This window comes from Trichomycterus rosablanca, chromosome 18 (genome assembly GCF_030014385.1).
Source record: "Trichomycterus rosablanca isolate fTriRos1 chromosome 18, fTriRos1.hap1, whole genome shotgun sequence".
Lineage (NCBI taxonomy): Eukaryota > Metazoa > Chordata > Actinopteri > Siluriformes > Trichomycteridae > Trichomycterus > Trichomycterus rosablanca.
In genome coordinates this window covers 8281430-8294591 of record NC_086005.1, presented here as the reverse complement: position 1 = coordinate 8294591, position 13162 = coordinate 8281430, and the positions used below count along the sequence as shown (strand labels likewise).

The 13162-nt window shown below is 41.3% G+C and overlaps 13 non-coding genes across 13 annotated transcripts in view; 1 reads left to right on the top strand and 12 right to left on the bottom strand.

Moving 5' to 3' along the window:
* Positions 1-4024: 4024 nt before the first annotated feature.
* Positions 4025-4157, top strand: LOC134332983 (U8 small nucleolar RNA). Its single transcript, XR_010015330.1, has one exon. It is a non-coding gene; the product is annotated as a U8 small nucleolar RNA (small nucleolar RNA).
* Positions 4158-5543: 1386 nt separating this feature from the next.
* trnar-ccu (transfer RNA arginine (anticodon CCU)) lies at positions 5544-5616 on the bottom strand. The gene has a single exon. It is a non-coding gene; the product is annotated as a tRNA-Arg (tRNA).
* Positions 5617-6082: 466 nt separating this feature from the next.
* trnar-ccu (transfer RNA arginine (anticodon CCU)) lies at positions 6083-6155 on the bottom strand. The gene has a single exon. It is a non-coding gene; the product is annotated as a tRNA-Arg (tRNA).
* Positions 6156-7160: 1005 nt separating this feature from the next.
* Positions 7161-7233, bottom strand: trnar-ccu (transfer RNA arginine (anticodon CCU)). The gene has a single exon. It is a non-coding gene; the product is annotated as a tRNA-Arg (tRNA).
* Positions 7234-8238: 1005 nt separating this feature from the next.
* trnar-ccu (transfer RNA arginine (anticodon CCU)) lies at positions 8239-8311 on the bottom strand. Its single transcript has one exon. It is a non-coding gene; the product is annotated as a tRNA-Arg (tRNA).
* Positions 8312-8797: 486 nt separating this feature from the next.
* Positions 8798-8870, bottom strand: trnar-ccu (transfer RNA arginine (anticodon CCU)). The gene has a single exon. It is a non-coding gene; the product is annotated as a tRNA-Arg (tRNA).
* A 486-nt stretch (positions 8871-9356) lies between these two features.
* Positions 9357-9429, bottom strand: trnar-ccu (transfer RNA arginine (anticodon CCU)). Its single transcript has one exon. It is a non-coding gene; the product is annotated as a tRNA-Arg (tRNA).
* Positions 9430-9887: 458 nt separating this feature from the next.
* Positions 9888-9960, bottom strand: trnar-ccu (transfer RNA arginine (anticodon CCU)). The gene has a single exon. It is a non-coding gene; the product is annotated as a tRNA-Arg (tRNA).
* Positions 9961-10446: 486 nt separating this feature from the next.
* trnar-ccu (transfer RNA arginine (anticodon CCU)) lies at positions 10447-10519 on the bottom strand. Its single transcript has one exon. It is a non-coding gene; the product is annotated as a tRNA-Arg (tRNA).
* A 469-nt stretch (positions 10520-10988) lies between these two features.
* Positions 10989-11061, bottom strand: trnar-ccu (transfer RNA arginine (anticodon CCU)). The gene has a single exon. It is a non-coding gene; the product is annotated as a tRNA-Arg (tRNA).
* Positions 11062-11527: 466 nt separating this feature from the next.
* On the bottom strand, positions 11528-11600 carry trnar-ccu (transfer RNA arginine (anticodon CCU)). Its single transcript has one exon. It is a non-coding gene; the product is annotated as a tRNA-Arg (tRNA).
* A 1005-nt stretch (positions 11601-12605) lies between these two features.
* On the bottom strand, positions 12606-12678 carry trnar-ccu (transfer RNA arginine (anticodon CCU)). Its single transcript has one exon. It is a non-coding gene; the product is annotated as a tRNA-Arg (tRNA).
* Positions 12679-13144: 466 nt separating this feature from the next.
* trnar-ccu (transfer RNA arginine (anticodon CCU)) overlaps positions 13145-13162 on the bottom strand; it is a 73-nt gene continuing 55 nt past the window's right edge. Inside the window, exon 1 of the tRNA in view lies at positions 13145-13162. This exon is cut by the window's right edge and continues 55 nt beyond it. This is a non-coding gene — a tRNA (tRNA-Arg).

Below are 13162 nucleotides of genomic sequence, written 5' to 3'. Positions count from 1 at the left end.
TGTAGGATGTGAAAGGACACTAAGTAGGAAAAACCTGTAAAACTTTTCACTATTGTTTCACAGTTTAATAGTGTCCTAGTTAAGCTTGTTCTCTGTGTTTGTTTGGTTTTGATTTGGATGCTCAGATTTTGCAGAAGGTGAATTTGCAACATTAAATTGCCCCATACTTCAAAAACTAAATGAATGTATGGTATTATCTGGATACTTCATTTCCCTCCCACCTACTAAAACACATCCCTTCTACTAATTGACCCAGGTGTGATAGTGTTTGTTCTGAAAACTGTGGAGACCAATAAAGTCATTGTCAGTTTAGTGCTGGAGAATATTATAATATAGCCTGAAACTATAAAAATAAATACATGGAGATTTGGCTATACTATTTATACAGTTTTATAGAGAGATCAATATAAAGTCACTTAGCTCAAATTTTCCCACAAACTATTAGTTGATACAAGTATTACAAGCTTTTGACCCATGACTGAATAATTGTATGCATTATAGAATAGAATAGAATGACTTTATTTGTCAAATATACATATAGAGTACAACAAAATTCTCCCTTCACATATCCCAGCTTGTTTAAAAGGTGGGGTCAGAAGACAGAGTCTGGCATTGTATGGTGCCCCTAGAGCAGAGAAGGTTAAGGGCCTTGCCAGGATTTGAACGCTCAACCCTCTGATTAAAAGCCCAAAGTGCTACCTACCAGGCTACCACTGTCCTGTTGTTTTGTGCTTGATGCCACTAATTTGATAAGAACATGAATTAACAGTAGCACAGGTGTTCCTAGTAAGGTGGTCAATTATATGTTAGGTTAGTTATTTAAAAATAGCTATATGTTGATCATTTTAACGAACTAGTAATTACAAATATTAATGTGATACATCTAAATAAATATTGAATTGTGATACATTTACATTTTCAGCATTTAGCAGACACTTTTATCCAAAGCGACTTACACAGGAGCAATTGAGGGTTAAGGGCCTTGCTCAGGGAACCAACAGTGGCAACTTGGTGGTGGTGGGGCTTGAACCAGCAACTATCTGTTTACTAGTCCAGTACCTTAACCACTGAGCTATCACTGTATGATACACTTATCATACATTATTAATAGCTGTGTAAAAAACACATACACATATATTTTAATTTAATCTGAAGGGTACAACTATTACAGCAGACAGGTGAGACTGCAGCCTGTTTAAGACAATCGTGATATGCAACATGGTGAGTGGGCTTCGTCCTAAACCACATACTGGCCTAAGTAGTAGTGTATCTAAGTAGTGCACCACCTGGGGTGTCAAGTTTACTTTGGCTGAGACCTGTGGTGAAACATGAGATGGAGGATTTTAGCGATTTGAACCTACTAAATACTAAACACAACACGTTAGTTTATTATATTTTTTACTAAACATTGAGGCATTAGGGATATATGTTTATTTATTTGTAATCTATAATTTTTTTAAATACTTTTTCATGTTATGGGTTGGTCGTTGGGATAGCAGGGAACAAAATGGCGGTGTGAATAAAAGGTAAAGAGTGGGTGGGTTTTGGTAATAATTTAATGAACCAGGGTGAAAATTATTTGGCTGTTTTAACTCATGAGAGGTACACAAACGTTCACACGTCAACAGTTATATTTAATTAAGTCAGTGTGCTGTGAATTTATATTTTTATATCCAGTTTCTACGCTGCAGAAATGACGCCTTTATGCTAAGACCATGTACAACAGTCATAACGGAGGAAAAAGTAGTAAAGAGACTGGAGCCTTATTCCAGATCCTCATGCGGCTCAACTGCGCCACCTTGTGTCTGGAAGTGAATGACTGCTTGTAGAAACTCGGGTATGTGTCAGGGAGGTCATAATGTAGACGTTACTGTTATCATAAACATTGAGCAATTTACATTAAAGCGCTGGTTTTATTGTTAACTGTTAGAATAAGAATTAGCGTTTTTCCAGCGAATCCAGTGTTGCCAACTCCTCAGTAAGGAAAGTAGCCATTGGCTGTCCTTAAAGTCGCCTAATTTGCATCTCGATGGGTCTATATATTATAAACTATAGGCAGAGGTAGAAAGAGTACTAATATATTGTACTCCAGTAAAAGTACTATTACTTTAATGAATTTTTACTTAAGTACGAGTAAAATTACTAGCCTAAAAATCTACTAAAGTAAAAAGTAACTCATTTAAAATGTACTCAGAGTAAACGTTACTTAAAATATAATAGAAAAAAACATGTTGGTACAACATTTAAAACATTTAGGGATGTTTAATGTGTTATTTTAGTACAGACCATCCCATAAAACTTTTTTCAAACTGTATAACCACTGAAGTTGGCATTAATTGTGGATTCTGTAGACCAGCCTTCTTTTCATCACTAACAAATACCAAACAACAGTCATACTGCAAATCTCAGAACTCAAAACAAGGAACTGACCCAAAGAAAACCTTCAAGATGTAAGACAAAACTTTGCCATTCTTTGACATCAGACTATGTTATCAAATAACGAAACATCGAACTCCAAACATGTTAAACTTTTAAAAATCACCCTTCCCTCCCTATTCTATACCTACAGTATATTACAGCTCCTTTATTACAAAACATACTTAAATAAAAGTAAAATTACCGGTTTTAAGATCTACTTCAAAAAGTACAAGTACACAAAAAAAAAAAACTATTTAATTACAGTAACACGAGTAAATGTAATTCGTTGCTTTCCACCTCTGACTATAGGTAGCACATCATCTATGATTTTAATTAAATAACATTTAAATTACTTTTCATATTAGCCAGTATACAAAACAATTTGTAGTAAATAATATGCTAACCCTCTATGAGGAATATCGGTATTGCCTCAGTGATTTATTATACCCTGTTGGATAAGATCCCAGTGAGAAAACTATAGATCACACAGATCTTATCTATAGCTACAAAAACATGGAAAAAGGGACAGATAATTAAAACAACTGACAAGGGAAAAGCAACAAAAATTGTTTTACGTATACAAACAGCTAAGTACAAGATAACGTAGTAAATGCTCAACATATTCACTCAGTAATTCACTTTATTAGACACAACCTTTACTGTACCAGCTGAACTGCTAAGAAAGTACACAACTGAAAAATTACCGGTCGCTGGTAGATGGTTATTTAAAAATAAGTTACATATTAACGGCATTACATACACTTAAACTTTAAACGGAATTAAAACTAAAAGCATACATTACTAACCGTTAGCAGAAATAAATTAGGCAAAGGTAGCACAGAATCATAGGCGTTACACATTGAGTCAAAAACAGATGTGCGCATGCTCGGTAGGACAAATCGATGGTTAGGATAAATGAACAGAACAGCGGCAGCACCCGCTGCTAGTTAAGGACAGTAACTGCAGAACGAAATGTGCTTTCATGTCCGAGTCTCCAAAAGTCAACAATAACACCACAAAAAGTCGCTAGACATGTCGCTAGTCGCTTTTTTTGAAAAACAGTCGTTAGGGTCTGAAAACTCGCTAAGCCAAGTTGGCAACACTGAGAATCCCGCCTGCTTTATTTCTATTGGCTAGCTCATTGTCACGCGCAAGGAAGCTGATTGGACGGTGCTGTTGGGAACTCGCCTGACTGCTTGTTTTGTTTTCTCTCACAAATTGAGCGATTTTCCTACAGATCTGTTCCAAGCACTGATCTGTTTCTGAAATATAAACCCGCTGTATATGTTCCTCTGTTTTATCACACGCGTTATTTAAACTAAATTCCACTGGTGTCTTTCAGTATCAATCGGTTTTTTCTAGAACCCTCCAATGGTATGTCTTTATGCAAATAACGCGTCTCAAATGTACTAGAAACTTCACTTACTTTCATAAACTGCTTTGTTTTAGGCTTCTTTTTCTTCAGAATCCGTAATGAAACTAAACAGTTGCAATGATGTCTGATGGTTGATTAGTACTGATTTAAAGTTAAGTCGTGGATATGCCCTGCCATGACTGAAAATCCTTTCACCGTTAATAAGCCCAGTTGTTTAACTACTTAAAGTTTACGTCAGTGAGGTACATCCTTACCTGTTGCCTTATTAATAAGGCTGCAGAACATGATGATTGGGTTCAATGAATGTGTGATTATAATCCGCGTTTATCAAGGTTCAGCAACACCTTGATGAATCCTATCTGATTCTAACTGTACTTGAGGTTCTTAAGTGAAGATTTTGTACGTGAAGTATGATAATATGATAAACTTTGAGTAACTGGGTGTAGGTTAGTTTGGTACATTAAATTGCCCATACTAATCAATGTAAGAGAATGTATGGTATTATTTGTTTTTTAGGATACTTTACTTTCCACCCACCCAGCACGTCCCTTTTACTAATTTTACACTAAGGTGTGATAATGTTTGTCCTAAAAACTGGGGAGACCATTAAAGTCATTGTCATTTTAGTGCTGGAGAATATAATAATACAGTCTGAAACTATAACAATAAATAAATGGAGATTTGGGTATACTGTTCATACAGTTTTATAGATAGATGAATAAAAAGTCACTTAGCTCACATTTCCCAAAGGCTATTAAGTTAAGGCTATTAAGCTATAAGTATTACAAAGTATTACAAGCTTTCAACCCATGTCCAAATAATTTTATGTATTGTGGAATAGAATAGAATGCCTTTATTTGTAAATATACATGTACTGTACAACAAAATTCTTTCTTCACATATCCCAGCTTGTTTGAAAGTTGGGGTTAGAGCGCAGGTCAACCATTGTATGGCGCCCCTGGAGCAGAGAGGGTTGAGGGCCTTGCTTAAGGGCCCAACAGTGGCAGCATGGCATTCAAGCGACTCACGTTTACTGGTTAATTTGCATTATGAGGTGGTCCTAGTGTAATCAAGCATCAGTTTGCTGAGTTTATAAAGTAAGAAATAAACTTAAGTACATAGACAAACTACCGGGAGCATAATACTTTACTGGCTTGTTCTTTTAAGGTGCAGCACAGACTACAGAGATATGATCACGTGTGTATAGAAGCACTTTTCCATTGTTATGGAATCCTCAAAGGGACAAAATGCACTCAATACGTAAACACATACATCATACATTGGCAGTACATTACACCACAGAAAAGTCTGTTACACTAGCAATCCTATGGCAATTCAGTTAGCAATCAGTTAGTCAAAATGTCTAAGATGTCACAGTCTAAAGCAGCTAAAAACACGACTCGTGTAACTAAGTTTGGAAAGCTCCCAACCAATTCTTTGGATGCAGAGGGGGCTGTGTCAAAACACGGACGAGCATTTTCGACTTTAAGACAACATGGAGCCTCACACCGTCGCTGAATATTATTAAGGTAGGCTGTGCTTTGTGTTGTAGCTTCCTTCTTTCTGTCTGTCAATTTTTGAGTGTTATTCAATGACTGCTGTGAAATGTGCCACTTTCCTTTAAAAATCCGTAAAATCTGTAATTTTTAAAAAATGAAGTCTATGCAATTAAGCACATTTTCCCAAATTAAGTAGGCCTTAATGTGATTGCTGAATGTGAAGCATCTGCAGACTCTCTCATCTGACTGAGCACCCCAGATGGGACTTAAACCCACAATCCCTGGCTTAGGAGGCCAGTGCCTTATCCATTAGGCCACTGGGGCTCTGCTTACACTACTCTGCTTACAGTCTGCCTACAGGCAGGCATATCTACACTTATCCAGAAAAATAAAAAATTTTAAATTTTTTGTAGCTGGTCAAACAAGTTTTGCTGCAGAGTTGGTTTCTGTTCGCAATCAGTGTAGACTTAAAGAAAACCTAGCAGAGGATGGTTTCGATTCATCGACCTCTGGGTTATGGGCCCAGCACGCTTCCGCTGCGCCACTCTGCTTAGTGTACAAACTGGATGGGAATCGATGACTTGCTCTGGGTCATGGCTATCCTTGACAGCCAATTGTTCTAAAATCTAGTCTGCTTCCAATAAAACGTTGGATTATCTGAAGAGTTGCTTTTCCACCCCTTTCTTGGTGCACTAATTACAGATAACCAAAAACCAATTCACAAAATGAGGCTTTGATTTCTTACACTCTGCAGTCAGGAAGCATCAGTAGACTCTCACATCTGACTGAGCACCCCAGATGGGACTTGAACCCACAATCCCTGGCTTAGGAGGCCAATGCCTTATCCATTAGGCCACTGGGGCTCTGCTTACACAACTCTGCTTACAGTCTGCCTACAGTCGGGCATATCTACACTCATCAAGAAATTTTTTTTTTTTTTAATATTTTTGTAGATGGTCAAACAAGTTTCGCTTCAGAGTTGGTTTCTGTTCGCAATCAGTGTAGACTTAAAAAGAACCTAGCAGAGGATGGTTTCGATCCATCGACCTCTGGGTTATGGGCCCAGCACGCTTCCGCTGCGCCACTCTGCTTAGTGTACAAACTGGATGGGAATCGATGACTTGCTCTGGGTCATGGCTATCCTTGACAGCCAATTGTTCTAAAATCTAGTCTGCTTCCAAGAAAACGTTAATTATCTGAAGAGTTGCTTTTCCACCCCTTTCTTGGTGCACTAATTACAGATAACCAAAAACCAATTCACAAAATGAGGCTTTGATTTCTTACACTCTGCAGTCAGGAAGCATCTGCAGACTCTCTCATCTGACTGAGCACCCCAGATGGGACTTGAACCCACAATCCCTGGCTTAGGAGGCCAGTGCTTTATCCATTAGGCCACTGGGACTCTGCTTAAACTACTATGCTTACAGTCTGCCTACAGTCGGGCATATCGACACTTATCAAGAGAAATAAAAAAAATTACATTTTTTGTAGATGGTCAAACAAGTTTCGCTTCAGAGTTGGTTTCTGTTCGCAATCAGTGTAGACTTAAAGAGAACCTAGCAGAGGATGGTTTCGATCCATCGACCTCTGGGTTATGGGCCCAGCACGCTTCCGCTGCGCCACTCTGCTTAGTGCACAAACTGGATGGGAATCGATGACTTGCTCTGGGTCATGGCTATCCTTGACAGCCAATTGTTCTAAAATCTAGTCTGCTTCCAAGAAAACGTTGGATTATCTGAAGAGTTGCTTTTCCACCCCTTTCTTGGTGCACTAATTACAGATAACCAAAAACCAATTCACAAAATAAGGCTTTGATTTCTTACACTCTGCAGTCAGGAAGCATCTGCAGACTCTGTCATCTGACTGAGCACCCCAGATGGGACTTGAACCCACAATCCCTGGCTTAGGAGGCCAGTGCCTTATCCATTAGGCCACTGGGGCTCTGCTTACACAACTCTGCTTACAGTCTGCCTACAGTCGGGCATATCTACACTCATCAAGAGAAATAAAAAATTTGTAATTTTTTGTAGCTGGTCAAACAAGTTTTGCTGCAGAGTTGGTTTCTGTTTGCAATCAGTGTAGACTTAAAGAGAACCTAGCAGAGGATGGTTTCGATCCATCGACCTCTGGGTTATGGGCCCAGCACGCTTCCGCTGCGCCACTCTGCTTAGTGTACAAACTGGATGGGAATCGATGACTTGCTCTGGGTCATGGCTGTCCTTGACAGCAAATTGTTCTAAAATCTAGTCTGCTTCCAAGAAAACGTTGGATTATCTGAAGAGTTGCTTTTCCACCCCTTTCTTGGTGCACTAATTACAGATAACCAAAAACCAATTCACAAAATGAGGCTTTGATTTCTTACACTCTGCAGTCAGGAAGCATCTGCAGACTCTCTTATCTGACTGAGCACCCCAGATGGAACTTGAACCCACAATCCCTGGCATAGGAGGCCAGTGCTTTATCCATTAGGCCACTGGGACTCTGCTTACACTGTTTTTCTTTCGGTCTGCCTACAGTCGGGCATATCGACACTTATCAAGAGAAATGAAAAAATTTAAATTTTTTGTAGATGGTCAAACAAGTTTTGCTGCAGAGTTGGTTTCTGTTCGCAATCAGTGTAGACTTAAAGAGAACCTAGCAGAGGATGGTTTCGATCCATCGACCTCTGGGTTATGGGCCCAGCACGCTTCCGCTGCGTCACTCTGCTTAGTGTACAAACTGGATGGGAATCGATGACTTGCTCTGGGTCATGGCAATCCTTGACCGCCAATTGTTCTAAAATCTAGTCTGATTCCAAGAAAAAGTTGGATTATCTGAAGAGTTGCTTTTCCACCCCTTTCTTGGTGCACTAATTACAGATAACCCAAAACCAATTCACAAATTGAGGCTTTGATTTCTTACACTCTGCAGTCAGAAAGCATCTGCAGACTCTCTCATCTGACTGAGCACCTCAGATGGGACTCGAACCCACAATCCCTGGCTTAGGAGGCCAGTGCCTTATCCATTAGGCCACTGGGGCTCTGCTTAGGCCACTGGGGCCCTGCTTACACCACTCCGCTTACAGTCTGCCTACAGTCGGGCATATCTTCACTTATCAAGAAAAATAAAAAAATTTACATTTTTTGTAGCTGGCCAAACAAGTTTCGCTTCAGAGTTGGTTTCTGTTCGCAATCAGTGTTGACTTAAAGAGAACCTAGCAGAGGATGGTTTCGATCCATCGACCTCTGGGTTATGGGCCCAGCACGCTTCCGCTGCGCCACTCTGCTTAGTGTACAAACTGGATGGGAATCGATGACTTGCTCTGGGTCATGGCTATCCTTGACAGCCAATTGTTCTAAAATATAGTCTGCTTCCAAGAAAACGTTGGATTATCTGAAGAGTTGCTTTTCCACCCCTTTCTTGGTGCACTATTTACAGATAACCAAAGACCAATTCACAAAATGAGGCTTTGATTTCTTACACTCTGCAGTCAGGAAGCATCTGCAGACTCTGTCATCTGACAGAGCACCCCAGATGGGACTCGAACCCACGATCCCTGGCTTAGGAGGCCAGTGCCTTATCCATTAGGCCACTGGGGCTCTGCTTAGGCCACTGGGGCCCTGCTTACACCACTCCGCTTACAGTCTGCCTACAGTCGGGCATATCTTCACTTATCAAGAAAAATAAAAAAATTTACATTTTTTGTAGCTGGTCAAACAAGTTTCGCTTCAGAGTTGGTTTCTGTTCGCAATCAGTGTAGACTTAAAGAGAACCTAGCAGAGGATGGTTTCGATCCATCGACTTCTGGGTTATGGGCCCAGCACGCTTCCGCTGCGCCACTCTGCTTAGTGCACAAACTGGATGGGAATCGATGACTTGCTCTGGGTCATGGCTATCCTTGACAGCCAATTGTTCTAAAATCTAGTCTGATTCCAAGAAAAAGTTAGATTATCTGAAGAGTTGCTTTTCCACTCCTTTCTTGGTGCACTAATTACGGATAACACAAAACCAATTCATAATTTGAGGCTTTGATTTCTTACACTCTGCAGTCAGGAAGCATCTGCAGACTCTGTCATCTGACAGAGCACCCCAGATGGGACTCGAACCCACGATCCCTGGCTTAGGAGGCCAGTGCCTTATCCATTAGGCCACTGGGGCTCTGCTTACACAACTCTGCTTACAGTCTGCCTACAGTCGGGCATATCTACACTCATCAAGAATTTTTTTTTTTTTTTGTAGATGGTCAAACAAGATTCGCTTCAGAGTTGGTTTCTGTTTGCAATCAGTGTAGACTTAAGGAGAACCTAGCAGAGGATGGTTTCGATCCATCGACCTCTGGGTTATGGGCCCAGCACGCTTCCGCTGCGCCACTCTGCTTAGTGTACAAACTGGATGGGAATCGATGACTTGCTCTGGGTCATGGCAATCCTTGACAGCCAATTGTTCTAAAATCTAGTCTGATTCCAAGAAAAAGTTGGATTATCTGAAGAGTTGCTTTTCCACCCCTTTCTTGTTGCACTAATTACAGATAACCGAAAACCAATTCACAAATTGAGGGTTTGATTTCTTACACTCTGCAGTCAGAAAGCATCTGCAGACTCTCTCATCTGACTGAGCACCTCAGATGGGACTCGAACCCACAATCCCTGGCTTAGGAGGCCAGTGCCTTATCCATTAGGCCACTGGGGCTCTGCTTAGGCCACTGGGGCCCTGCTTACACCACTCCGCTTACAGTCTGCCTACAGTCGGGCATATCTTCACTTATCAAGAAAAATAAAAAAATTTACATTTTTTGTAGCTGGCCAAACAAGTTTCGCTTCAGAGTTGGTTTCTGTTCGCAATCAGTGTTGACTTAAAGAGAACCTAGCAGAGGATGGTTTCGATCCATCGACCTCTGGGTTATGGGCCCAGCACGCTTCCGCTGCGCCACTCTGCTTAGTGTACAAACTGGATGGGAATCGATTACTTGCTCTGGGTCATGGCAATCCTTGACAGCCAATTGTTCTAAAATCTAGTCTGATTCCAAGAAAAAGTTGGATTATCTGAAGAGTTGCTTTTCCACCCCTTTCTTGGTGCACTAATTACGGATAACACAAAACCAATTCATAAATTGAGGCTTTGATTTCTTACACTCTGCAGTCAGGAAGCATCTGCAGACTCTCTCATCTGACTGAGCACCCCAGATGGGACTTGAACCCACAATCCCTGGTTTAGGAGGCCAGTGCCTTATCCATTAGGCCACTGGGGCTCTGCTTACACTACTCTGCTTACACTACTCTGCTTACAGTCTGACTACAGTCGGGCATATCGACACTTATCAAGAGAAATAAGAAAAATTAAATTTTTTGTAGATGGTCAAACAAGTTTTGCTGCAGAGTTGGTTTCTGTTCGCAATCAGTGTAGACTTAAAGAGAACCTAGCAGAGGATGGTTTCGATCCATCGACCTCTGGGTTATGGGCCCAGCACGCTTCCGCTGCGTCACTCTGCTTAGTGTACAAACTGGATGGGAATCGATGACTTGCTCTGGGTCATGGCTATCCTTGACAGCCAATTGTTCTAAAATCTAGTCTGCTTCCAAGAAAACGTTAATTATCTGAAGAGTTGCTTTTCCACCCCTTTCTTGGTGCACTAATTACAGATAACCAAAAACCAATTCACAAAATGAGGCTTTGATTTCTTACACTCTGCAGTCTCTCTCAACTGTCAACTGACTGAGCACCCCAGATGGGACTCGAACCCACAATCCCTGGCTTAGGAGGCCAGTGCCTTATCCATTAGGCCACTGGGGCTCTGCTTACACCGGTTTTCTTTCAGTCTGCCTACAGTCGGGCATATCGACACTTATCAAGAGAAATGAAAAAATTAAAATTTTTTGTAGATGGTCAAACAAGTTTTGCTGCAGAGTTGGTTTCTGTTCGCAATCAGTGTAGACTTAAAGAGAACCTAGCAGAGGATGGTTTCGATCCATCGACCTCTGGGTTATGGGCCCAGCACGCTTCCGCTGCGCCACTCTGCTTAGTGCACAAACTGGATGGGAATCGATGACTTGCTCTGGGTCATGGCTATCCTTGACAGCCAATTGTTCTAAAATCTAGTCTGATTCCAAGAAAAAGTTGGATTATCTGAGGAGTTGCTTTTCCACCCCTTTCTTGGTGCACTAATTACGGATAACACAAAACCAATTCATAAATTGAGGCTTTGATTCCTTACACTCTGCAGTCAGGAAGCATCTGCAGACTCTGTCATCTGATTGAGCACCCCAGATGGGACTCGAACCCACGATCCCTGGCTTAGGAGGCCAATGCCTTATCCATTAGGCCACTGGGGCTCTGCTTACACAACTCTGCTTACAGTCTGCCTACAGTCGGGCATATCTACACTCATCAAGAAATTTTTTTTTTTTTTAATATTTTTGTAGATGGTCAAACAAGTTTCGCTTCAGAGTTGGTTTCTGTTCGCAATCAGTGTAGACTTAAAAAGAACCTAGCAGAGGATGGTTTCGATCCATCGACCTCTGTGTTATGGGCCCAGCACGCTTCCGCTGCGCCACTCTGCTTAGTGTACAAACTGGATGGGAATCGATGACTTGCTCTGGGTCATGGCTATCCTTGACAGCCAATTGTTCTAAAATCTAGTCTGCTTCCAAGAAAACGTTAATTATCTGAAGAGTTGCTTTTCCACCCCTTTCTTGGTGCACTAATTACAGATAACCAAAAACCAATTCACAAAATGAGGCTTTGATTTCTTACACTCTGCAGTCAGGAAGCATCTGCAGACTCTCTCATCTGACTGAGCACCCCAGATGGGACTTGAACCCACAATCCCTGGCTTAGGAGGCCAGTGCTTTATCCATTAGGCCACTGGGACTCTGCTTAAACTACTATGCTTACAGTCTGCCTACAGTCGGGCATATCGACACTTATCAAGAGAAATAAAAAAAATTACATTTTTTGTAGATGGTCAAACAAGTTTCGCTTCAGAGTTGGTTTCTGTTCGCAATCAGTGTAGACTTAAAGAGAACCTAGCAGAGGATGGTTTCGATCCATCGACCTCTGGGTTATGGGCCCAGCACGCTTCCGCTGCGCCACTCTGCTTAGTGCACAAACTGGATGGGAATCGATGACTTGCTCTGGGTCATGGCTATCCTTGACAGCCAATTGTTCTAAAATCTAGTCTGCTTCCAAGAAAACGTTGGATTATCTGAAGAGTTGCTTTTCCACCCCTTTCTTGGTGCACTAATTACAGATAACCAAAAACCAATTCACAAAATAAGGCTTTGATTTCTTACACTCTGCAGTCAGGAAGCATCTGCAGACTCTGTCATCTGACTGAGCACCCCAGATGGGACTTGAACCCACAATCCCTGGCTTAGGAGGCCAGTGCCTTATCCATTAGGCCACTGGGGCTCTGCTTACACAACTCTGCTTACAGTCTGCCTACAGTCGGGCATATCTACACTCATCAAGAGAAATAAAAAATTTGTAATTTTTTGTAGCTGGTCAAACAAGTTTTGCTGCAGAGTTGGTTTCTGTTTGCAATCAGTGTAGACTTAAAGAGAACCTAGCAGAGGATGGTTTCGATCCATCGACCTCTGGGTTATGGGCCCAGCACGCTTCCGCTGCGCCACTCTGCTTAGTGTACAAACTGGATGGGAATCGATGACTTGCTCTGGGTCATGGCAATCCTTGACAGCCAATTGTTCTAAAATCTAGTCTGATTCCAAGAAAAAGTTGGATTATCTGAAGAGTTGCTTTTCCACCCCTTTCTTGGTGCACTATTTACAGATAACCAAAGACCAATTCACAAAATGAGGCTTTGATTTCTTACACTCTGCAGTCAGAAAGCATCTGCAGACTCTCTCATCTGACTGAGCACCTCAGATGGGACTCG